The sequence below is a fragment of the Chlorocebus sabaeus genome, chromosome 26, assembly GCF_047675955.1.
Source record: "Chlorocebus sabaeus isolate Y175 chromosome 26, mChlSab1.0.hap1, whole genome shotgun sequence".
NCBI lineage: Eukaryota > Metazoa > Chordata > Mammalia > Primates > Cercopithecidae > Chlorocebus > Chlorocebus sabaeus.
This window is the reverse complement of record NC_132929.1, coordinates 53494683-53521296: the sequence shown is the minus strand read 5'-3', so window position 1 is coordinate 53521296 and position 26614 is coordinate 53494683. Positions and strand designations below refer to the sequence as shown.

Below are 26614 nucleotides of genomic sequence, written 5' to 3'. Positions count from 1 at the left end.
TCATTTTAATCAACTGACTTACAAATTAAATTTGCTTCCTAGGAAGATTTCCTAAAAGAAAAATAGAGGACACTCAATGGCAAAGGAATTTCCTCAGCCAAAAGCTGAAGACAGAAAACTTTAGTCACAGGGAGGCAAAGCAGCTAGTGGTCTTTACTACTCTGAACAGTTAAGATGAAATTTAGAGCTTTCCTCACAAGATAAATAGGCACAATTGTAACATGCCTTACAGTTTAAACTGAAAGAAATTTAAAAACTCAGAATTATTTTGCTATATTTTGCCTTTGAAACCTAGTAACAATGCTCAGGACTTCAGAAAGTTACAAATAGCCACAGAATTCAAATTTGACACATTTAAGTTCTACAAGACAGTTTCCTAGGAACATTTCTCCACTGATAACCTACTCAGTATGATAAGACTTCAACTTTCATACACAGAGCCTCAGTTCTCACTCACCCTACCATAGTAATTCAGAACAAGTAGTTAGATTTACTCTTTTATATTTAAAAGCTACTGATTGTTTCTTTTTTTCAAGGTGAAACAAAAAAGAAAAAACAAGTTTAAAACCACATTTGCTGTAACTTTCATTATATCACTTCAAGATTCTTGGGTGTTTAGAGCACTTACTAAAATCTGACAAAATCTGTATTTTCAGCATTGCCTACTGCTGTTCAAAGGTTCACTTAGCCCAGGAAGGAAGGACTAAGTCCAGGGAGTAAGAGTCTACAGAACGATTTGTTTTGTTCTTTCAACATTAAATGCACTCACTTGCCTGTGTTAGCAAGTACTTCTGTCATGAACAGAAGTCTACTACAGTACCAAGTAGAGGCATTATAGGAGCATCTGCTTCAATACCCTTATATGCAAAATGGGGCTAAAACTTATTCTATTTACCTCAAAGGGATACCGTGAGGATCAAATATTTCTTTACAAGCTCTACAAACAATAAAAGTATGTGAAAGCTATTTAAAAAATTATATTACAAAGTTATCAATGAAATATTTATGAGAAAGTATATGGATTATATTAAAAGAACAGATACAGGCCAGACATGTTGGCTCATACTTGTAATCCCAACACTTTGGGAGGCTGAGGCAGGTGAATTGCTTGATCTTAGGAATTTGAGCCCAGCTGGGGCAACATGGCAAAACCTCATCTCTACCAAAAATACAAAAATTAGCTGGGCATGGTGGCACGCGCCTGTGGTCCCAGTTACTAGGGAGGCTGGGCTGAGGTGGGAGGATTGCTGGAGCCCGGGAAGTCGAGGCTGCAGTGAGCCATGATAGTGCCACTGCACTCCAGCCTAGATGACAGAGTGAGACCCTGTCATCATCATCATCATCATCATCATAAATATATAAGAAAAAAGATTAGAAGGAAATACATCGAAATGTTCAAAGTATTGGGAAGCAGAAATGGGTGGATCACTTGAGGTCCGGGGTTCAAGACGAGCCTGGCCAACATGGTGAAAATCTGTCTCTACGGAAAATACAAATTAGCCAGACATGGTTGTGGGCGCCTGTAATCCCAGCTACTCTGGAAGCTGAGGCAGGAGAATGGCTTGAACCCGGGAGGTGCAAGTTGTAGTGAGCTGAGATCATGCCACTGCACTCCAGTGTGGGTGACGGAGTGAGACCCTAAATAATAATAATAACAACAACAACAGATACATAAGAAAAAAGATTGGAAGGAAAAACATCAAAATGTTCAAAGTGTTGGGAGGCTGAGGTGGGCAGATCACTTAAAGTCAGGAGTTCAAAACCAGTCTGGCCAACATGGTGAAACCCTATCTCTACAAAAAATACAAAAATTAGCCGGGTGTGGTGGCAGGAGCCTATAATCCCAGCTACTCTGGAGGCTGAGGCAGGAGAATTGCTTAAAGCCAGGGATCACACCACTGCACTCCAGCCTGGGTGACAGAGCGAGACTCTGTCTCAAAAAAAAAAAAAAAAAAAAAAAGAAGTTCAAAGTAGTTACATCAGGGTGGTGAAATTATGAATAATTACTTTCCAGTCTTTGTTTTAAACTCAACTTTCAGCAGTATGGTTATGTTACTTTAAAGAAAGAGGAAAAGTGCCATCAAGGATCACAGATGTTTTAAAACTAAACTTTAATTTCACATGTAATACTTGGATAGTTTCCTTTTCAAAAAAATATGGCTACACGTAGAGCTAAAATTCCCTTTTTGCCACTCTCTATACTCCCCTTTCCATACAAACACCATTAGAAGGGTTTCTAACTCCAGCCTGGGTGACTGAGCAAGACACCGTCTCAAAAACAAACAAACAAACAGTAGAGTTTCCAGCTTATTGCTGAAAAAATGCCTTAAAGATAGTTGCTAATGATATATTCTTTCTCTTTCTCATCAGAATTAGCACTACAGGGCAGAGAAGAGTAAGCATGTTTAACAGGCAGAGTAAGGGCACAATTTATAAACCTCATGCTTTACATTAAAAATTCCCTTAAATTCTTCATTCAGTTTTATAAAGCAGTATTTATTTTAACAAAAATTAATGTTTTAAATTGCATGAGGCCAGAACAAGGATCATGTAGCCTCAAAACAATATTTCCCCATGAGTGCAATAACACACAGCACAGATTCAGTTCATTTTCTTGACAGATAACCGACATATTTTGATACTGAGGGGAAAAAAGTGCTGTGACTTCCTTACTGAATATCTCCACTATATAGCAATAGATTGAGAAGTTGTAACTCAATTTATATCCTGTTAACTTTCCACATAAGTTACATGAAAATACACTGAAATTACCAAACAAGAATACCATTTAATTATGGGAAAACAGACCATGAAAATGAACATTTCCTTAAGAGGTTTAACTCCGAAAATTACAATACATCTGAGACTGTTATATGTACATTCTTATGCCACTGGCAGGAAAAGTAACAAGCTTTTGATAAGTTGTTGTTTTACTTCTTGCCAATATACCTTAAGATAAACCTAAAATGTAATGTGTTTGATTCATCTCTAATTCCAGTGGCATCTCTGTGCCTTCAGAAATTGGACTCTAAACTGCCTTACATGAAAAAGAAAAGTTATTGGTACTCTTAAGCTCATCATTACAACATTTTTCCACAGAATCTTCTCTGGAGGCATTTATTCTTACTAGAAACTCTCTCCAAATATTTAATTTGGCCCTGGGTGTTTAGTAACATTAGAATGTTTAAAAGACAAAACTGATAAATTACAATCAAGACATAGTAATGTGAGCTATGAAGAAAAATAGCTTACCTGTGATTTCTACAATGAATTCACTCAAAATCTGGGGAGAAAAAGCCTCTCAAATATTTGATAAAGGATGATGTGCAGCATAAACTACAAGGAGACAACCTGAGGCAGTAGGAAGAGCTCTGAATCGAAGTCAGGAAATCTGACTTTGAGTTCAGGATATGCTACCAACTAACTGGTTTCTGGGATCACTAAACGACTCTGGCTCAAGTTTTTTCACCTGTTAATGAAGAACAAAATCAACTTCAAATTTGTTTAGTTGTCAGACTACACAGAATACCGAGAAACAGTATATTTAATTATATGAACTAGAAACACTAACAAACTAGCAGAAAATAGGAATATACTAAAAATTCAATATAAAATCACAACCATAAACATATATGTACACAAACACAGAGTTCTCTAAGCATGGTATGCATTTCTGAATTCTGTTCATATTTATTTGCTATCTGGGAGGGAGTCTCAGTTTATATTGAGGGCTCTGGAGTCAGACTGCCTAGAATCTCATATTTTACTTATTAGCTGTGGAACTTGGGCAAGCTAGTCAAAAGCTCTGAACCAATGTTTTCCTATCCTATAAATGAGAAGAGCAATAGTATATACTATAAAGAAGTTATCTCAAGAACTAATCTGTGTAAATAAAGCAGGTAGTATGGTGTCATCATATAGTAAGAGCCTAATAACAACAATGATAGCAATAATTGCAGCAAGAATTTATTGCTTACTAAGTACCAGGCACTATTTTAAGAGCTATACATGTATGATCCCACTTAATCCTCACATCTACCATATCAAGTAGATATTATCATTAGCTCCTATTTTATAGTGAACAAACTGATCCACAGAGGGGTTAAGTAACTTACTCATGTTCAACTGTGATAGTCACTATGGCTATTCAAAAATATTTAGATCTCCTTTCAGAAACATAAGAGGAAACTTCCTCACTGCCTCAGAGAAGACACAAGGCCCATGTAACTCATGGGCAATGACAGTGAGTGACATATGATTCCTCTGGGCAGAAAATCTGAGTCTATAAGCAATTTGCCATGTTTCCCTCCCCTGAATACAGTGACTGTGAAAGTATATATTGTGATGGAGTTTACATCAGCCTGGTTGTCTAAGTGATCACAAATAGCATAGCCCCATGTTGACCCACTTTGTACAAATAGCATAAGTGAAGAAAGAAAGCCACTGAGATTTTGTGGTTGTTTATTACCACAGCAATATAAATAGCAATAACATAGCCTATCCTAACTGACACTTTCTCAGTTAATAAATTTCAGATTTAAGTATCATTATCTACTTGTTTATAGTTAATACCCAAAGTTTCAAAATAAATTATGGAAGAAAATAGTACATTTCTATCCATTTAGTTCTTTTTGTGTGTGTAAACCAACAAAAGTTCACTACTATCTACTTTAATAATACAATTTAAGAATTACCGGTCTAAATGTCTTCATGATCTTAGGCTAGGCAAAGATTTCTTGAAGAGGACAAAGCACTAACCACACTAGAGAAAAGTGACAAATTGGAGTCCACTACACTTAAGAATGTCTGTTCATCAAAAGATCATGTTAAAGGAGTAAAAAGGCAAGCCACAGACTGGGAAATTGTATTTGTAATACATATATTCCCTAAAGACTCATATTTAGAATATACAAAGAACTCCTAAATATCACTAAGATTAAAAATAAATTATCCCTTTTTTTTTAAAAAAGGGGGTTAAATACAAAGCAAGCACTTCATAAAGAGACTATCCAAATTATCGATAGCTATAGAAAAAGAGTTAGTATTATATACCCACCAGAATGGCTAAAATAAAAAAAAAAAAAGACAATACACAGAGGTACCAAGGATGAAGAAGAACAGAAATTCTCTTAGGATGCTACTGGGAATCTAAATGGGGACAATCACTTTGGAAAACTATTTAGCAATACCTGTTAAAACACACCTATCCTATGAACTAGCAACTCCATTACTAGTGAGAAATGAGTATATATAACCAACAGAAAACATGCATGAGAATGTTCATGGCAGCTTTTTAAATAATAACCTCAAAGTGGAACCAACCCATGCGTCCATCAACAGTAGCATGGCTATGTTATGATATAGTCTTACAATGAAATCAGTGGAATACTATACAGATTGAACTACTGCTACATGCAACACGGATGAAGCTCATAGATATAACCATGAACAAAAGAAGCCAGACCCACAAGAATAAATATTCTATGAATACATTTATATGAAGCTCAATAACAAGTAAAACAACCGTATAGTGACAGAAATCAGAATAGTGGTTATCTCTGGTGGGGAGAGAGAAGGTAATGACTGAAGAGCCTCCCAGAGTGATGAAAATATTCACAGGCACATACATATATCTATGTAAAAATTCATTGATTTTTATACTTTACTGTATATGCCACAGTTTTAGAAAGTAAAATTTTAAAAAGCAGCATTGATTAAGATAATTCCAGGATTAGAAGGTCCCACAAAGATCACTGAGTCCAACCATAAAACCAAGGCTCAGCCCCCAACCTGAAAGTCTCTCGGGAATATCTACTCCCACTTTTCAATAGCTCTGACAATTGGAAAGTTTTTCTTTATAATGAACTCCAAACCTACAGCCGGGTGCGGTGGCTCGCGCCTATAATCCCAGCACTTTCGGAGGCGGAGGTGGGTGGATCACGAGGTCAGGAGATCAAGACCATCCTGGCTAACACCGTGAAACCCCGTCTCTACTAAAAATACAAAAAAATTAGCCAGTGTGGTGGCGGGTGCCTGTGGTCCCATCTACTTGGGAGGCTGAGGCAGGAGAATGGCGTGAACCCGGGAGGCGGAGCTTGCAGTGAGCCGAGATCGCGCCACTGCACTCCAGCCTGTGTGACAGAGGAGACTCCGTCTCAAAAAAACAAAAAACAACAAGAAAAAAAACTCGAAAACATTTTCTCTTGAAATGAAATTTATCTGGTTTAAATTTGGTAGTAAACAGACATTTTTTAATGGGTTTTGGGAAATGCTAGTAGCCTGAAAGCTGTTTCAAATTGTTGTGTTTATAATTTTCTATCAAATGTGCAATTAAACATCTTATTGTACTAAAATCAGCTTCAAAAACAATAATTTAATTAAAAACTATATCTAGGATGAAGAAAGCAAACATAAGCTATATAAGAAAATGCAGAGTATCTTGTAATATCAAATCATAATAGATATGTATAACTTATAAAACACATGAATACATTAATATTATGAAGTATGGTCATTTTTTGCGTTATTCTGATTATTGTGATTAAAAGACATGTCATATACTTACTCTGGTTGCATTATGGCATATTTATGTGACTAAAATAGCTAATAATACTTACAAATAATATTGTAAATCTCAAGAGTAACCACATGCGATTAGACTACCTTTCCTTTGTAGGGCCCTTATATGTTTCTTTAAAATTGCAGTTTGGCTGAGTGCAGTGGCTCACACCTATAATCCCAGCTCTTTGGGAGGCTAAGGTGGTAGGATCACTTGAGCCCAGGAGTTTGAGACTGGCCTGGACAACATAGCAAGACCCTGTCTCTAAAAAAAAAAAAAAATTAAAACTAAAAACCTAGCTTAGTGTGGTGGTATGTGCTTGCAGTCTTAAGCTACTCAGGAGGCTGAGGCGGGAGGATCATTTTTGCCTAGGAGTTCAAGGCTGCAGTGAGTTATTGTGCCACTGCACTCCAGCTTGGGCCACAGAGCAAGATCCTGTCTCAAAAAAATGAACAAAATTGCAGTTCTAGAAAAGAAGACAAGTTATTCAAGACTGCTACTGAGAACTCTCTACCTTTACTTTTAAAGAGTTTCAATCTAGGGCTGCACACAGTGGCTCACGCATGTAATCCCAACACTTTGGGAGGGTGAGGTGGGCAGATCATTTGAGGTTAGGAGTTCAAGACCAGCTTGGCCAACATGGTGAAACCTCATCTCTACTAGAAAAATACAAACATTAGCCAGGCATGGTGGTGCATGCCTGTAATCCCAGCTACCCAGGAGGCTGAGTCAGGAGAATCTCTTGAACCTGGGAGGCAGAGGTTGCAGTGAGCCAAGATCACGCCACTGCACTCCAGCCTGGGCAACAAGAGTGAAATTCCATCTCGAAAAAAAGAAAAAAAAAAAAAAGTTTCAATCTAAAAAATATAGGCAGGTGCATTCCTCTCTGGGGGCTTAAATAAAATCTGCACACGCGGCCAATTTAGCTTAGCACTGAGAAGACTGACTAATCATCAAAAACTTGTCTCTAGGCAGTACAGTGATTACTTGATCCCTTTTTCAGAGAGGAATTTTTAAGAAATAAAGTACCAAACCAGAGGAAACAAGCAACTCCTTCATGCTCTCAGGGCACAGGACACACCTATGAAGTACTTCCCTACCTGTAGTTTACCTAGGATGGCATGATCTATTTTCTTACTCATTACATATTTTCAATAATATCTACCAGGTACATGGTTAAGATACCAGCAATACAATGGTGAACAAATTGTCTCTTCCCTCATGAAAAACTAGAGTTGGAGGTGAAAGATGTTCAGCAAATATACCAATAAATAAACTTTAAATTTGTTTAAAATGCCCTGAAGGAAAAGAACAGAAAGCTATAGAGTAACAGGGGAGATTTCATTTAGACAGGGGACTTCTTTGAAGAAGGAACACATAACCTGAGAGTTAAACGTTAAGTAGGTACGTTGCATACTGAGGAACTAGCTTATTAGGCCCAGAGGTGAGAGAGAACTTGATGCTTTGGAGGAGGTGAAAGGCAGCTTGTGGCTGGAGAAAAATGAGCCAGAGAGGAAAGCAACAAAGGCAGGTAGACAGGAACCAAATCCTGAACAGAATTGGGGCTATGTCAGAAATCCGGGTTTTCCCCAAAGTATAAGAGTAAACCTCTGAGGAATTTTAAGGAGGGGCATGATGTGACATTTATGCTTTCTAAAGGGTCATTCGGACTTTTGTGTAAAGAATGAATGTGTAAGAATGGATCTAGAGGCCAGGCGTGGTGGGTCACACCTGAATCCCAGCACTTTAGGAGGCTGAGGCAGGTGGATCACTTGAGATTGGGAGTTCAAGACAAGCCTGGCCAACATGGTGAGACCCTGTCTCTACTAAAAATACAAAAATTAGCTGGGCATGGTGGTGCACACCCATGGCCCCAGCTATGTGGGAGGCTGAGGCAGGAGAATTGCTTGAACCTGGGAGGCAGAGGATGCAATGAGCAGAGAACATGCCACTGCACTCCAGCCTGGGCAGCAGAGTGAGACTCTCTGTCTTGGGGGAGGAAAAAAAAAGAGAATGGATCTATAAAGATCAGTAGGGAAGTTACTCCAATAGTCCACCAGTCCTCCATAGCACGACGGTGGCTTAGAAAAGGATAACAACAGGGAAGATGTGGCAAAGAGGGTGAATCCGAGATATATTTAGGAGGTAGAATCAATAGAATCGTGCAGTGATCTGGATAGGGGTGTGTGTTGAAGGGATAAGGGGAGTAGTAAGACGTCTCAAGAATGAGCCCAAGATTTTTAACGAAGAAATCAGTAGATTGAGTCGTCATTTATGGAGATAAGGAATACACGAAATGTAGAAGCAGAAAAAGTATTAAGATTAGGCATGTTCATTTTAAGATGGCTTTGAGATAAAATATCAAGTTGTACTCTGTACACAGAAGAAAAGTCTGAGATGCAGATAGGAGTTTAGGAGTTTCCAGCAAGTATAGTAGAGTTTCCAGTAAGTATAGTCGATAGTATTTTAAAGCATGAATGTAAGGTATAACCTAGGGAGAGATAACAGGTTAAAAGGAGTTAGAATTGTGTCCTGAGGAACTCAACAGTTAGAAGATGAGTAGAGGAAGAGATTGCAAAGAGGACATGAACACAGGTAGGCAGAGAGCCAGGAGTGCATGGTGTCAGACTATTTCAAGGAAAAAAAAAAAAAAGATGCACCTATATGTTACTGGGATTAAATGAGAATGTAAAAGATGTCCAAGTTTTTTGACAACATGGAAGTTATTAGTGACCTAGTAGAGCCCTTTTGATGGAGTGGCGGGGGTACAAGCATACTATCGACATGGTTTGCATATAGGGAATGTAGAGAAAAATAATACAGTCCTTCAAGTTGTTGAGGGAGTGAAGGGCTTAAGTAAACTTAAAGTACAAAACAAATGGCTGGATGCAGTGGCTCACACCTGTAATCCTGGCACTTTGGGAGGCTGAGGTGGGCGGATCACTTGAGGTCAGGAGTTTGAGAGCAGCCTGGCCAACACGATGAAACCCCATCTCTACTTAAAAAAATACAAGAAAAGAATTTAGCCAGGCATGGTGGCACGTGTCTGTAGTCCCAGGCACATTCACACACAACCAGGCACCATTCAATGAAAAATCCATCCCTCACCTACTGTGGTGGATGCCACTGTTATCATTAATTAATTATATACATATGGGATTGCTTAGGAGGCTGAGGCAGAAGAACTGCTTGAGCTCAGTAGGCGGAGGCTGCAGTGAGCCAAGATCGTGCCACAGCACTCCAGCCTGGGTGACAGAGAAGACTGTCTCCAAAATAAATAGAGTATAAAACAAAAATTATGCAAATTGTAAGTGTACAGCTTGACAACTTTTCATAGACTGTATCACCTGTAGCCCTACCAGAATAAACAGATTATTACAACAAGCAGAAGTCCCCCACCTTACGCCCCTTCCCATTCGCTATCCCAGTAAACGTAATTACTATGACTTCTAAGATTTGTTCTGCTTGTTTTTGAACTTTATTCATATACTATGTAATTATTTGTACTTACATGCACTTATCTGGCTTCTTTTGCTCGATATTATGCTCGATATATGATCATCCATGTAGATACAAGAAACATTTTCTTACCCATTCTATTTCGATGGACATTTGGGCTATTAAGAATGATGCTACGGCCGGGCGCGGTGGCTCAAGCCTGTAATCCCAGCACTTTGGGAGGCCGAGACGGGCGGATTACGAGGTCAGGAGATTGAGACCATCCTGGCTAACACGGTGAAACCCCGTCTCTACTTAAAAATACAAAAAACTAGCCGGGCGAGGTGGTGGGCGCCTATAGTCCCAGCTACTCGGGAGGCTGAGGCAGGAGAATGGCGGGAACCCGGGAGGCGGAGCTTGCAGTGAATGGAGATCCGGCCACTGCACTCCAGCCTGGGCGACAGAGCGAGACTCCGTCTCAAAAAAAAAAAAAAAAAAAAAAAGATGCTACTATGAACATTCTTGTCCATTTGTGTCTTTTGTTGAACATATATATAAATTTCTGTTGGGTGTATACCTAGAAACAGCTGGGTCAGAGGGTCAGAGGGTGTATGATCACCTTTTGGAATATACAGCCAAACTGATTTCCAAAACGGCTGTAAAAATATACACACCTACCAGAAACATACGAGTTTCAGTGTCTTCACATCATCAATACTTGATATTCTAAATCTTTTTAGTTTTAGCCATTTCAGTGGGGATGTAGGGAGGGGTCTCAAGATACTGAGAGGTCTCAAGTGGCTTTAATTTGCACTCATTTGATGTAAATAAAATAGGTGGATGCATTTTGGCCTTTGGATAGTTTCTTTTGTGGAGTGCCTATTGAAGTATTTTGTCCTTTTTGAAATTTGATTATTTGTTTTTTCCTATTGAACTGTAAGAGCTCTACAAGTCCCTTGTTGAATACATGTATTACAAATATGTATTCTCACTCTGCAACTAGTCTACTAGTCTTTTCATTCTCATAATAATGTCTTTTAATGAAGAGAAGTTTTTAATTTCATAAACTCCAATTTATTCAACCTTCTCCTTCCTTTTCAGATCATTACCTACTCCAAGATCATAAAGGTGTTTTCCAGTTTCTCCTTAAAATTTTTCTTTCACATTTAGCTCTATAATCCAACTAGAAACTTATTAGAAGTGATTTTTGTATATGTTGTGAGGTAAGGGGTCAAGGATTCATTCCCTGCCCCTTCCACACACAACCAGGCACCATTCAATGAAAAATCCATCCCTCACCTACTGTGGTGGATGCTACTGTTGTCATTAATTAATTATATACATATGGGATTGCTTCTGGGCTCTCAATTATGTTCCACAGATCTGTCTGTCCTTGCGCCATTACCACACTGTAATTACTGTAGCTTTATAATAAATCCTATTATCTGATAAAGTCTTACAACTTTGTTCTTCAAGATTGTCTTGACTATTTAGTCCTTTTCATGTCTATGTGAATTTTAGAATCAACTTGTTAGTCCCTCCTTCCATCATGTACACAAATCCCGAGATTTTATTAGGATTCAATTTAATCTATAGATCAATTTGGAGAGAAATGATATCTTTACAATACCAAGTCTTCCAATCTATGACTACCTATTATATCTTGCTTCTCTCTGTTTTATAGTTTCCTGTGTAAAGATCTTATAAGACTTAAATTTGATTTGTTTGATTCTATTGTAAATGGTATTTAAAAAATTTCACTTTCTAACTGTTGGTTGCTCGTATAAGTTTGCTTATTAATTCTAATAGTTTGTCTATAGATTCTTTGAGAGTTCCTATATTCCCAAGCAACACATTTAGGTTTATGAAAGATACTGCTCTGTAAATATCTTCTCTCAAAATATAGCTGCCAGGTCTTGACATTAAGGCTTAGATGATCTCGTAAAACAACTTGTATTCTATTGAAGAGTTTGAGTAACACTGGGGTTATTTCTTCTTTAAATATTTGTAAGAATTCATCAGTGAAGTCAGGTAGACCTGGTTTTCTTTGTAGATTTTTTTTTTTTTTTTTAAAGACAGGGTCTCTATCACCCAGGCTGGAGTGCAGTGGCACAATCACAGCCTACTGCAACCTCGAACTCCTAGGCTCAACCGATCCTCCTACCTCCCGAGTAGCTAGGACTATAGGTGCACATCAGCATGCCTGGCTAATTTTTAAAATTTTCTTGTAGAGACAGGGTCTTGAACTCCTGGCCTTAAATGATTCTTTAGCCTTGGCCTCCTGAAGTGCTGATGTTACAGGCATGAGCCACCACGCCCAGCCAAAATTTTAAATACTGAATTCAATTTACTTAACAGATAAAAACAGTTTTCAGATACTGTATTTCTTCACGTCAATTTTTTATGCCAATTTAAATAAAGTACTTAACCATTTGTCCATTTCATCTAAAATTTCAAATCTGTCTATATAAGATTGTTCATTATATCTTCCTACCTTTTTGACATCTGTAGAATCTGTAAAGAAATGTTCCCTTTTCATTCCTGATATTGGTAATTTATGCTTTTTTTTTTTTTTCCTTCATCAATATTGCTAGAGGTCTACGCATTTTACTAATCTTTTAAGGAACCAACTTCTGGTCTTGTTATTTCCTACTGCCAATTTGTTGTCTTCTTTTATTTTTTGAGACAGAGTTTCGCTCTTGTCACCCAGGTTGGAGTGCAATGGCACAATCTCGGCTTACTGCAACCTCTGCCTCCCCGGTTCAAGTGATTCTCCTGCCTCAGCCTCCCGAGTAGCTGGAATTGCAGGCGCCCGCCACTATGCACAGCTAATTTTTGTATTTTTAATAGAGATGGGGTTTTGCCATGTTGGCCAAGCTGGTCTCAAACTCCTGACCTCAGGTGATCCACCCACCTCAGCCTCCCAAAGTGCTGAGATTACAGGCATGAGCCACTGTGCCTGGCCGACAATTTGTTTTCTATTTCATTGATTTCTATTTTCTATTATTTCCTTTCTTCTACTTACTTTGAGTTTAATTTGCTGTTCTTTTCCTACCTTGATGGGTATTTAGATAACTGATTTTTCCTTTTTTCTATTCTAATATATGCATTTAAGGCTACACATTTTTCACTGAGTATAGCTTTAACTGATTCACATATTTTCATATGTATTTTCATTATTCTGTTGCAAATGTGTTCTAATTGCCATCATGATTTCTAGATTGGCAGTTATTTTCTTTAAGGAACTTAAAGGTTGCATTCTCTGAGAATATATCCAAGGGAAATGAAATTACTATGTTGAAAAGATATCTGCACTCTCAGGGTTATTGCCACATTATTCACAATAGCCAAGATACGGAATCAGCCTCAGTATCCATCAACAGATAAGCACAGAAAATGTGGTATATATACACAATGGAATACTATTCAGCTTTAAAGAGGAAGGAAATCCTGTCATTTGTAACAAAATGAATGAACCTGGAGGGCATTATCTGTTAAGTGAAATTAGCCTGGTACTGACAAATACCACATGATCTCATATGTGGAACCTAGAAAACCTGAACTCATAGAAGTAGAGTGTAAAATGGTAGTTACCACGGGTGGGGTGGGGCTGGGAAGATGTTGGTCAAAGGATACAAAATTTCAGTTTGACAGGAGGTATAAGTTTGAGATAGCTATTGTACAATATATTGACTATAGTTAATAACAATGTATTATATTCTTGAAAACTGCTAAGAGAGTAGATGTTCAGTGTTCTTACATAAATTGTGTGAGGTAATGCATATGTTAATTAGCTCAATTTAGCTATTCCACAATGTATACATATTTCAAAACACCATGCTGTACATAATACATATAATTTTTGTCAATTAAAAAAAAGGCAGCCAGGCGCGGTAGCTTACATCTGTAATCCTAGCACTTTGGGAGGCCAAGGCAGGCAAATCACCTGAGGTCAGGAGTTCGAGACCAGCCTGGCCAACATGGTGAAACCTCGTCTCTACTAAAAATACAGAAATTAGCTGCGTGTGGTAGCATGCACCTGTAATCCCAGCTACTTGGAAGGCTGAGGCAGGAGAATCACTTGAACACAAAGGGCAAAGGCTGCAGTGAGATGAGATCATGCCACTGCACTCCAGCCTGGGTGACAGAGGGAGACTCCATCTCAAAACAAACAAACAAACAAACCAAGTAGGTAAAAGCAAAAAAAAAAAGTTTCATTGTATTGTTTTCTGGCCCCCATTATTTCTGTTGACAAGTCAGATGTCAGTCTAATTGTTCCTTTGAAGATGATGTGTCTTTTTTCCTCTGGTTACTTTCAGCAGTTTTATTTTTACTATGAAGAATGAAAGTGTGGTACTCCTTGTATTTATTTTGCTTGGCGTTTCTTGCACTTTTCAAATCCATGTCTTGATATTTTCATCGATTTTGGAAAATTCTCAATCACTGTCTCTTAAAATATTACTCCTTCAAGGCCGGGCGTGGCAGCTCATGCCTATGATCCCAGCAATTTGGGAGGCCAAGGTGGGCAGATCACGAGGTCAGGAGATCGAGACCATCCTGGCTAACATGGTGAAACCCCATCTCTACTAAAAATACAAAAAAAAAATTAGCTGGTGTGGTGGCGGGTGCCTGTGGTCCCAGCTACTCCAGAGGCTGAGGCAGAGGAATGGTGTGAACCCGGGAGGCGGAGCTTGCAGTGAGCCAAGATGGCACCACTGCACTCCAGCCTGGGAGACAGAGTGAGACGCTGTCTCAATATATATATATATATATAAAATATATACATGTATGTGTATATATATGTATATATGTGTGTATACATGTATATATGTATACACATATATATTACTGCTTCTAACTTTCTCTCCTTCAGTCATATATATGTTAGACTTCTTCATCATTTCCTCATGTCTCTATAATAGTTTCATATTGTTGCTGTAACCAGTTATTTAAAGCTATTGGCTTAAAGCAATACAAATTAACTTTCTTACAGTTATAGACTCTGCGTAGCAAACACTGTGAGGGGAAAACAAGTTTTAAAAAATAGTTTCTTGGTACCATCCTTCTCTAAGTACTAGCTACCTGGGGATCTCTAAAATCCAAGTTCTGTCTGCTCAGCCCCATAAAACTAACAGCTTCTCTGCTTTTAGAAGAAACCCTCTGCTAAGTTTCATAGCATCTTGTCATGCTCTAAGAATTAGCAAATTCCTAGGAAAAAAGAGAAGCATGCAACATCAGCCCGCTTCTCTGAAGCTCCTTTGGTTCTACGATTGTGGTTTCTTAAGTCCTGGATGCCTCAGCAGGTCTTTGATGACCTCACTTTTCTTTTTAAATCTCATCTTTCCTGTTCTTAGCAAAAGCATTAGTCTGCAGTAACCTCATCTCTCAGAGTCATAAGTGGAAATTACAGCTTGGGCTCTGAATCAAAACTCTACTGCTTATTAGTTAAGTGATTTGGCAAGTTATTTAACCTAGAGTATTTAAACATTTGAAGTTTCAATTTTCTTTCATGTAAAATGAACATAACACTATATAATGAGGTTATTGTGAGGATGTGAAGATTAAATGAGACATATTTATAAAATGTCTGATAACAAAAACATTCTTATTGCAGGTTTTTTATGTGCCAAATACTTTATACAGATTTAATAATTTATTGTAGACATAGTTATCTTCCATTTCCTTTTCAAGATCACAAATTAGTAAGTGATGAAGCTAAGATTTGACTCTAGAACACTAGTTTTCAATAACTACACAATGTTACTTCTATAATGTTGCTTGAGTATTGTTCCTGACACCAGTAAGTTGTCAATAAATATAAATTATTATTATACAGAAAACATAAATGCTTTAGAAATAGATACCAATCACATTAGTTTTTCTACTTTGTTTCCTTCTGATTTGTTTCTCCTTTTCATTTTTGCAAAAACATTCTCACAACATCTTTCAATGTATTCTTAAAGACGCTATTGTGAAAAATGAATGTCTTATAGCCCACTGAGTAGACAGGCAATAATTTGCTTAAGCATTATTATATTGTTGAATGTTTAGAAGATTTCAAGTCTTTAGACAGTATAGTATAGATATCAGTGCTATTAACATTTTATACCTTTAACTATTTTTCTTCTTTAAAATACTTTCTCAGAATAAAGTTCTATATGTGGAATTATTGGCTCAAGAGTATGAACATGTTATTATTTGTTGATATAACTGCTACTGTTATTAAGCCAAAAAGTTATGGTAATTACGATGCCACCAGCAACCAAATTGAAGGTTTGTGTCAAGAGAATAGGAATTAAAGCTATGAAGTATAGGAATGAAGGACATGTGGACAAGGGGAAAAAAAAGGAGATATGAATTTTGAGGCTGAAAAAGAAAAAATGGAGTGCTGGATATCATTTCTTTTGAAGCAGGCAGGTGCTTATAATCCCAGCTACTTGGGAGGCTGAGGCAGGAGAATCGTGTGAGCTCACTAGTGCCACTGCACTCCAGCCTGGGAGACAGAGCAAGACTCCGTCTCAAAACAAAACAAAACAAAACAAAACAAAACCATATTAAATTATTATTATTTTGTTTAATAGAGATGGGGTCTTGCTATGTTGCCTGCGTTACTCTCAAACTCCTGGCCTCAAGCAATCCTCCTGTCTCAGCCTCCCAAAATGTTGAGATTATAGATACAAGCCACTGTGCCTGGCTAACATATTATTTAAAAATTATACCTATAAACTGCAAAACAACCACATAGATTAAAGACCTACGTTCTACAGCGCCCCCTGTATCCTTTTTTTTTTTTTTTTTTTTTGAGACAGAGTCTTGCTCTGCAGCCCAGGTTGGAGTGCAGTGGCTCAATAACAGCTCACAGCCTTCAACTCCCGGGCTTAAGCAATCCTCTGGCCTCAGCCTCCTGAGTAGCTGTGACTACATGTGTATACACCACCATGTCTGGTTATTTTTTATTTTTTGTTGAGACGGCATCTCACTATGTTGCCCAAGCTGGTCTCAAACTCCTGGGCTAAGGCGATCCTTCTGCCTTGGCTTCCCAAAGTGTTGGGATTACAGGAGCCACCACGCCCAGCCTACAGTCCACTTATTTGGTGTGTAATCTTGAGCCCTGAATTGTCTTATCTGTAAATTGGGATTAAATTTTATAATATCCGACTAAAGCCAGAATTGGAACATGGTATCTCTCTTGTTTTATATTCCTGATATTAAATTTGCTTTGTGAGTATACCATACCCGAATAAAAATGAAGGAATCTCTCCTTTTTTGCTGATATGCTTTGAGTATCTTACATGCTATGCTTTGAATATCTTATCTTGTGATGAATAACCTGTTATGAATCTTATGTCAGGCTTTAAGTTACTATTTTAAAAGGTTACTTTGTGGGATTCTCTGAAGGCCACATCATTTGCCTGCTCTTTCTACAATCATATAAATCTTACTGTGTATACCCAAAGGCAGTTGCTTTTCTACCACTGCCTTCCTCCTTCTTTGTTACCATCACAGATTTTGGGGTAGTAGGAACCTGATCATCAGGCAGAATACAGAAGGCCTTGAAAATGTGGGTTTAACTATACCAAGATCTTTCGCTCTGTTTATGTACTATAGCCTCCCCAGTAAAAACAAAACAAAACAAAACAACAAACAACATCTCTGCTAAATGCTTCATTATGTACAGAGGTAAGTCAGTGCTTGATTGTCCCAAGTTTCAGTTCAGATTTATTTTCCAACTTCCATTATCCTCCAGTAAATTTTAGTGGTGATACTGAAGGATCATGGAGTATGAGAATAAACATTGGCCTTAGAGGATCTGCATTCAAATCCTGTCTCTACCACTTACTGGTTAAGTGATTTTGGGCAAGTAACCTAATCTCTCTAAACTTAATTTTTCTCACATGGAAAAACGCCAAACTATTTGAATTAAGATAATATGTAGTGCCCAGCACAATACTAAATAAATGTTAGTCAAATGGGAATTGGAATTATGGCTCAGTGTGGTCTGAATTCGACTATTATTCAGAAAATAAGGACAGCAGCACTGAATAAAAGTAGTTTTTTGAGCTGAATAAAATCAGAGAATTTTGATTTCTAGGATCCTTAAAAATCCATATCCTTTAAAGAAGCCATATGGGGTAACACTTATAAGGGGCTTGAATTCCTTCATGTTCCAACAGATCCAGGTTCCATGGTATGGAAACACTTATCAGATTATAAGCAAAGAGAAGAATAATTTTATGTCTGTTCAATTAGCCAAAAAACTTTGCTGGCAAAATCGTGGTGAAAACAACATCCTTATACATTGCTGGTATCATCAAAAATCAGTACAATCTTTCAGGGAAATGTAGGTATCATATCTAGAACTACTCATGCTTGAAGAACCATTAATCACACTCATAAGATTTTATTTTCAGAAAAAAAGTCAAATAAGAAAAATAGCTATAGTTTTATTTAATAGTGCCTGGCACATAAAAGGCATTCAAATATTTCTCCAAATGAATACCTTTATTTGTACTGACTTCTCCAAATCACTGCTCTTGGTTCCTCCTCATTAAGATTTATCTATTTTCATTACCTGGGGAGAGCTTTAGAATCAAATTCTAACATCTTTGTCTAGTCCCTGCTCTCCCATCTTCCCTAGTAACTTTGTTTTGATTGCTACTAGACTCCTTACCTTAGAATACTTCCACTCTTTAAACTCAGCTGACTGTAACACAGAAACCAAAAAGACTATATACCACATCCTTGACCTAGTCAAAAAGAAATCTGAAGCTTCCTTCAAGGTCATAAGACGTCTTTCTCCTTTGTTAATACCTCTGTAGTCTAAGCATTTACCACAATCCCTGCTACATTAAGACAAAAAGCCAGAAGCTATCCTCAAATCCATCCTCACCTGATCTTTAACATACCTTCAGCCCTGTACCTAGCTGCTTACATTTCTCTCTAGGATCTGAGAAAGAATGATCATTTCCTTGCTTTCATACCTCTTGCTTCTTTCTTCTGGCCCCATTCAAAATCCCCTATTCTTCAAGTCTACGTATCTCTCTTTTAGATATAATTCACATACCATAAAACTGACCCCTTTAGTGTACACTTCAGGATTTTTTTTTTTTGTACAGTTGACCCCTTGAACAACATGGGATGAATTGCATGAGTCCACTTATATGCTGATTTTCTTCTGCCTCCACGACCTGAAACTGTAAGACCAATCCTTCCTCTTCCTCCTTCTCAGCCTACTCAATGTGAAGATGACAAGGATGAATACCTTTATGATAATCCACCTCCACTTAATGAATAATAAATAGTAAACATATTTTTTCTTCCTAATGATGTTTTTAGTAATACCTTCTTTTCTCTAGCTTACTTTGTTGTAAGAATACAGTACACAGTACATGTAACATACAAAACATGTGTTAATCAACTGTTTATGCTATTGGTAAGGCTTCCAGTCAACAGTAGGCTATTTACGTAGTTAACTTTTTGGGGAGTCAAAAGTTATACATGGATTTTTGACAACACAGGGGTTAGCACCCCTAGTCCCCTCGTTGTTCAGGTGTCAACTGTACATTAGTACACAAGATATTTTAGTATATAAAGTTATGCAACCACCACCACTATCTAATTCTGGCACATTTTCATCACTTTCAAAGGAAACTCCATACTAGCAGTCACTCCCATTCCCATCCACTAATGTGCTTTCTGTCTCTATTAGTTTTGCCTAATCTAGACATCTCAAATAAATGGAATCACACAATATGTTGCCTTTTGTATGTGACTTCTTTCACTTTAATATTTCCAAGATTTATCCATGTTACAGCAGGTATTGCTACTTTGTTTCCCTTTGTTGCTGAATAATATTCCATTGTATGGCTAGATCACATTTTGTTTAGTCATTCAATAATTAATGGACATTTGAGTTTGCCTTTTACAAATAAGGCTGCTACAAATATTTGTATGCAAGTTTTGGCACGAACATGTTTTCAGTTCTCTTGGACATATACCTAGGAGTGGAAATATAAGTGTCTAAGAAATACTTGATATCAAAATATATTTGGTTTCTGAGTTCAGGTAACAGAGGCTATCTCTCACAATGCAAACAACTCTATACTGAGCTCTCCATGCCATCCCTACTCAAACACCTACCATCTTCAAAGTCTGCAGATACTAGTAACGATTTACTTTTTTCCAATTAAATTGGGGAGCAGAGATCAGTTCTTATGGCTCCAGTTATATAGTAGGTACTTAATATATGCTTATCTGACACCCTAAGAAGCTCCCAAATGAGAGAATGATGACTATTTACTCTTTCATTTTATAGATATTTGAATGTTTAATGTATGGTAGCCATTGTGCTGATGCTGGGCGTAATTGTGGACAAAAGTTATTGATCAGTTTCATCATACTCCAAGAACCAGCTCACCTCCACAAATATTTACTGAATACTTATGATGTGAATGGTCTTGTGCCAGGTATGACAGCACAGAGTGGAATAAGATCTAGTCTGCAGCCTTTTAGGGAAGGCATAAACTCTACCTACCACAATAACGCAATAAAAACAAACAAGAGGAGCACCGGACAGTAAATGCTGTAAGAAAGGTATAATGCTCTGGAGAGTTAATGGACAGAATATGTACAGTTTGGGAGAGTGTAGAAGAGGATGGATATCAGAAAATATTTCTTCAATGTGGTACTTGAGAAACAACCTGAAAGAAAGTGGCATGTTGACAGACGGGGATTCCAAGGAAAAAAGAGTGTTTCAGGCAGAAAATAGCATGAGCAAAAATATTAAAGCTGGGTGCAGTACAGATTCTTTTTTCCTCCCAGAGGCTGTCCCATTTGGATGTGTAGATGAGTAATGAGAAGTATGATCACAGTGTGAAAGGTCTTCATTGTTGGTCTTAGTATTTAAATAAGTTTAGGAGAATGAGTTGCAAGTCTGCCTGTAACAATTCAAATTACCTTAGTGATTTGTGCCAAGATTAAGATTCCTTAATCTTTCCTTGAAACTTTTCTATTTTGTATATCTTCTAATCATGGAAATTAGTGATTTATCCTTCCCACAAGGAAAAAAAATTAAATCTTGACAACTATGTGAGCATGCTGATAGGGGGACAAGGCTGAAGCTCAATCAGTCTACCACTGCATCCCATACTGTGGGGAAAATGTACAGCTTAAAACAGACATGTGGGCAAATCACAATAGTCAGAAAAGCAGAAGCAAGATTGGGGGTAAGATAATTGCATTAATGAAGCTTCTAGCACCAGGCATTGGACCAGGAGATTTACATAAAACATTCTGATTCCACCAAACAACCCCATTTGGATTTAGGAAAACTGAAGCTTAGGGAGGTCAAATAAATTGCTCATGGTTACCAAGCTAGTAAGCTCGGCTAGTAGAATGTAGAAACCACTGCTGAATTTGGGCCTATCTGATCCCATATTTTCCCCGTTGTTCACTCTTATTTGTTTTCACAATACAAACGAACCTAGAATGGTAGGAAAATGATACATATTTCAATGAAAGGCACTGAATATTTAACACAGGGGCTTCTATGGTCTGGAGAAAAATTAGCATGAAACATTCAAATCTGGGTTTAGAATGGCTTAGAGATTAAGACCAGGAGATATCAAGTTTAGGGCTGCTTCTTTATCCAGTTTGAACACTGATCATTTGCTCATTTAGGAATACCAAGTGAGCAAAATTCCAGTTTTAATTTGTAAATTAGAGAGTAAACTACAAGAGAATACGAATATTTGGCCGTATTTACTGTATTCATAGACCTGAGAACAGTGACTGGCACATAGTAGACACTCTAAACTTTTGCCGAAATAATGAAAAGTTATGTAAGGGGTATTCTCATTTGAATACCCATGAAGACTATGAAATAAAGACAGCAAAGCAGTAAGTTGAAAAACCATTCAAGTTCTTAAGACACTTCCTTTAATCCTCAATCCTATGGCAAAAACAACAACAACAAAAATAAACCACCATCAAAACGACAAACAAAGAAAGCAATAGTTGCAAAACATTAGCCTGATTTTACAAAGAAAAGTAGATGAAAGAATGAAAAGACACTTCTGTATTATGTATAACATCTCTGTGGATAATCGAATTTCAGTCAGATGGAAGCCAGAATTGTGACCTACGGTTTTAATATTTCAAACTGCTGTGAGCAGTGTATCCAATGACTGTCTTTGAGAAACAAAATGGTTATCTAATCCAAGTATTTGAAAAAAAAGTTGACAATTTATTATATACCTGGCAAGTAATGGAATGAAACCTCAAATTCATTAACTTGAAGTAACAGTACATGTACAAAAATCTTAATTCTTTAAATTTTGATATTATATTTCCATTAAACATGCAAAGAAAACTGCACAAAGGGCATTAATGAAAAAAGAAAAAAAAAGAGAAAAAAACAAAACTTTGGAGGACAGCAAGCTTCTCCAAAGAAACATTTTTAAAAAGAATAAAAACAGGTTCTATGGACTTTCCCTCTCTATTTTTCACAGGCTTTTCTAATATTTCTTCTTTGATGGAACCAATGAATAACTGCCACTTATCACAAAATACCTTCTTTCAGATATGTACTTTATATATTGCTTTCTTCTAAACAGACAGTTCTTCAAGCTGCTCAAGTCTTTCAGCTGTAGCAATTTTTCTTATTTCTATTATACTGTATTTCTTCCATGGAGTATCATAAAGACCAATTTAATAAAGACAGTTTCCAAAAGGCAATATTACTCTACCTCAATCAGTATTTTAACATGATAGTCTCTATTTTTTTCATTTAGTTCTACAATCTTTCCATACTTCAATATTTCCTAACACTATAGTTTCATTTGTCAGGGTGACTATATTTTCTTCTATATTACATTAATACAGAAGATAGTGAACACTTTTTCTTTAATCAATTAATACTTGGGGCAATCTACATGTTCCTAACCTATTAATAACCACGAAGCCAATATTTTGTCTTTTCAGTCAACTACTGCAATTGTGTGGTCTTTCAAAATATAAATCATACTTGATTTTAAGGTCTTAGACTTTTTTTTTTAAAGTGACAACAGAAGGTTAAAACATTTTTTTTTTTAAACTGTAATATTTGGTTTAAAACATATTTTCTAATGAACTCTAAACCAAACGGCTATTTATTTATTTATTTTTGAGACAGAGTCTCGCTCTGTCGCCCAGGCTGGAGTGCAGTGGCGGGATCTCAGTTCACTGCAACCTACGCCTCCCGGGTTCAAGCAATTCTCCTGCCTCAGCCTCCTGAGTAGCTGGGACTACAGGTGTGCGCCACCATGTCTAGCTAATTTTTGCATTTTTAGAAGAGACGGGGTTTCACCATGCTGGCCAGGCTGGTCTCCAACTCCTGACCTCGTGATGTGCCAGCCTTGGCCTCCCAAAGTGCTGGGATTACAGGCGTGACCAAACAGCTTTTTAAAAAAACTACTATAAAATTAAAATAATTGCAGAGTCTGAGGCTATATTAAGTACAATCCCAAAAGAAAAAGTACACAGGCCTTATTACTTCAAAAATTCTTGAAAGACAATACAGTTCTAGGTTCACTGATAACATATCCTAAAATTACTAACATTATTCAGATTTCACAAAGTAAGCTTCAAATAGATTGATTCCTTCAACACACAGACACACACCCCTCTAAGTATTGTGTTATCTGACAACAGAAGCCAAGGAATCAAAATTATTGAGTGTTTATTACCACCTCACATACAGTTTATTACAAATGAGATATTGAAAACCAGAAAGTTCTTATTGATCTTTTGTCCTTTGTGAACCAGCTTTTTCCTGTTTAGAATCGGAGCTGAGTCTCATGACCCTTGTGCTATACTTTAATATCACAAAGAACAGATTAAAAATCAGTGATGAATTAAATTACAAAGGAGGAAAACGTAATAAAATGCAACTTTCACTAATGTTACGTGTAAGCTACGCATAAGAATTTTTAAGGCTGAGGAAGTTGTTCTCAGGCACAGGGCAAAACCTGTAGCCAAAATCAACAGGCCTAATAATTTAAGACGTCAATTTTATCAGTTAAGGTAACATCAAATTTGAGTACTTTAGTGTGATATTTTCATTCTGCTAAGAAAACGCCTCGGATTTTATGTAAAATATTCAGTCCCCTAAATAAAAAGTTATCTCCTTAAAAGAGAAGCTACATTTCCTGTTGCATGTCAAGGCAGAGGGCACCACACTTCACCCATCGGAGGCTGGACTTGAGTAGGGGTGCAGGTGTTGGCAATTCATCAGTCACACAAGTTATGTGGTCTTGCAGAGGTGAATAGAGATTTTTTAACAAGGGCTTTCGAATTCTTTGAAGAAAACACTGAGACAATTTTGCTGGGGAGGAAATGCTCCATCTTCCACGTGGAAACAAACTCATAAATTCTGACTGCAGGTTGGTGTTCAGCACAACTTGGAATAACCTAACTTTTCACATAAAACACAACCCCCAAGCTGCAAGATACGGTCTCCGCGAATGGCACCAAGCACCACCTTTTCAAGCCCTCACCAGCACTGGAAGTGGGTTGGACACCCCCAAACCATCACCACCCCCCAACAGGAAGTGAGGGTGTCCCCCCTCCCCCAGGACGGCCTTCCTCCCCTCCCCCAACCGGAAGTTGAGGCGCCCCCATTCAGCCGACCTCCAACCAAGACAAACCAATACCACCACCACCAAAAGAGGGGTGATCTTCAAGGGGTGAAAGGCAGCTCGACTGGGGCCACCCCCAAGCTCGCCTTGCTTACTGACCTGCTGACGACAGGGGCAGGAAGGGGCCTGGGGCCTAAAGAAAGTCCCTTGCACAGAGGACAATTCCCTCAGCCCCTCTCAATCGCCTTCACTTCACGCACTCGTCGTCTCACAGCTGGACAAAAATTCTTCCGCAGCACTTTATTTTGGTGTCCTTTCCTTTTCTTTACCTAATCTCTTAACTACCTTTCCACAGGTAACTCCTCTTACCGCACAGCATTTACAATTGCTCCGGTGAGGAGAAAAATGAAATATTTTCCACGGTCCCTTCAGCAAAATGAAGGGATTATTTTGCCCCAATGCGGCGAAGGACTACGTGGTTACGCAAGGTGAGCCTTATTTTCGTGGAGGTTTCTGGGAGATGTAGTCTTTTTTTTATTGCGAAGGCCCGCAGAAAGTAGAGGAACTGAAATTGGTCATGACTATATATTAACGTCCTCGAAAACATATTCTGTATTCGATGACGGCTGACCTAGCGGGCTCCGACGCCCAGATGGGCCCAGACTTCCCTGGTCTTTTACTATGCGGCTTAATCGAACCCAAATTTTCGCTCTCGCGGGCCCAAGGTCTCGGCAGCCCCGCCCCTTGTCTTGGCCCCGCCCTCCACAGCCAATCAGGCGCCCTTTAGGTCTCGTCCTCTGGAGCTTGGAACGCAGAGAGGAGGGGCCTGGCGGCGACTCCTCCCGCTGGGCTGAGGGAGACCTGGGAGACAACTGGAACTTGTGCGCGCGCGCGCGTGTGCTCACGGCTCCAGGAGCGCGGCGAGCGGGCGAGGGCGCGCGCGGAGGGGCGGCGCGCGGGGCCGAGAGGAGGCGGGCAGGCTGGTGGGCTGGGCGGGCGGCGAGCGGCCGGGAGCGCGCGGTGGACTCGGCCGCGGCGAGTAGTTAGTTAGTTGTTCTTAGTGTCAGTTGCTCGGCGGCGGCGGCCGTGGTCACCAGGAAAGGGACGGGACGGACGGCGATGGTGGTCGCCGCGGCGGCGTGTGCGCCCCTCAGGTAACAGCGGCCAGGCTGTCTGTGTCCCCTCGGTTGCCTTTTACTCACGCGCCGGCTGTGGGACCAGGGTTGCCGCGGGTGGAGGGCGCTGACCCGGGGGAATCCGGGCGGGGCGGCGCGGGTTCTGGGTGGCGCCGCCGCCGGGGCTCTGGCGGCCAGTGCGTCCAGCCCGGCGCGGGCTCTCGCTCTCCGGCCACCCCCGCGCCCCGCTGGTGCCGCGCGCCCCCCGCCTCCCCTGCCCCCTCCCTCGGCGGCGGCCCCAGGAGCGCGGCGCCCCCCAGAGGAAGGAAAGTTGGGACCCGCCGCGAGGGACGCCCCCCGGCGCGGCAGGGAGGCTGCGGGGGAAAGTGAAGCCTGGAGGAGCTGGACGCGGGGAGGCCGGGGCAGAAAGGACTTCTCTGGCTCCTGCCGGGTCCACACGGTCAGCCCGCTCCCACACCCGGGAGCATCGGTGCAGTCTCGCCGGCCGCGCCGGGTGGCTCCCTGCTCTGCTCCCTTCGCGCCGCGGCTGGGGAGCTTGCGAACGTGTGGGCTGGCGGGGTCGTTTGGGGGTTGTGAGTGGTTCGGCTGCTCAGTTTTTTTCTTCTCTGCCCTTTGACTCATCCGTTCTTGCAACTTTTCTTTCCTCCCTCGATGGGGACTTGCCGTCTGAACCGCGTCTGTCCCCTTCCCCCTCGTCGTATGCACCATCCGTCTGGGAGCTTGATTTCATTTTTTCCTCCTTTGGCTGCGTTCAAGATTGCTGAGAGCACCGGGAGCGACCCTCCTACCCCGCCTGCCTCTGGCCTGTTAAATGTTACTTTTTGCAATTCGTTGTTTTTTAAAGATCCAAGTTCAGGAATTTGAGA

At 39.3% G+C, this 26614-nt stretch overlaps 2 protein-coding genes across 11 annotated transcripts in view; one reads left to right on the top strand and one right to left on the bottom strand.

The window, feature by feature from the left end:
- The window catches only part of HMG20A (high mobility group 20A), a 70013-nt gene extending 45133 nt beyond the window's left edge, over positions 1–24880 (bottom strand). For 2 of the 3 annotated variants that reach the window (XM_038010223.2, XM_008015755.3), the window contains exon 1: positions 24772–24878. The gene's annotated coding sequence lies outside the window, so the exon portion shown is untranslated. Of the gene's footprint in view, positions 1–24771 lie in introns of all 3 variants that reach the window. The other variant, XM_008015754.3, reaches the window with a different exon arrangement.
- A 127-nt stretch (positions 24881–25007) lies between these two features.
- The window catches only part of PEAK1 (pseudopodium enriched atypical kinase 1), a 302147-nt gene continuing 300540 nt past the window's right edge, over positions 25008–26614 (top strand). For 6 of the 8 annotated variants that reach the window (XM_008015753.3, XM_073012359.1, XM_008015745.3 and 3 more), the window contains exon 1: positions 25589–25766. The gene's annotated coding sequence lies outside the window, so the exon portion shown is untranslated. Of the gene's footprint in view, positions 25101–25588; positions 25767–26614 lie in introns of those variants that run through there. The other 2 variants (XM_038010222.2, XM_073012358.1) reach the window with 1 other exon arrangement.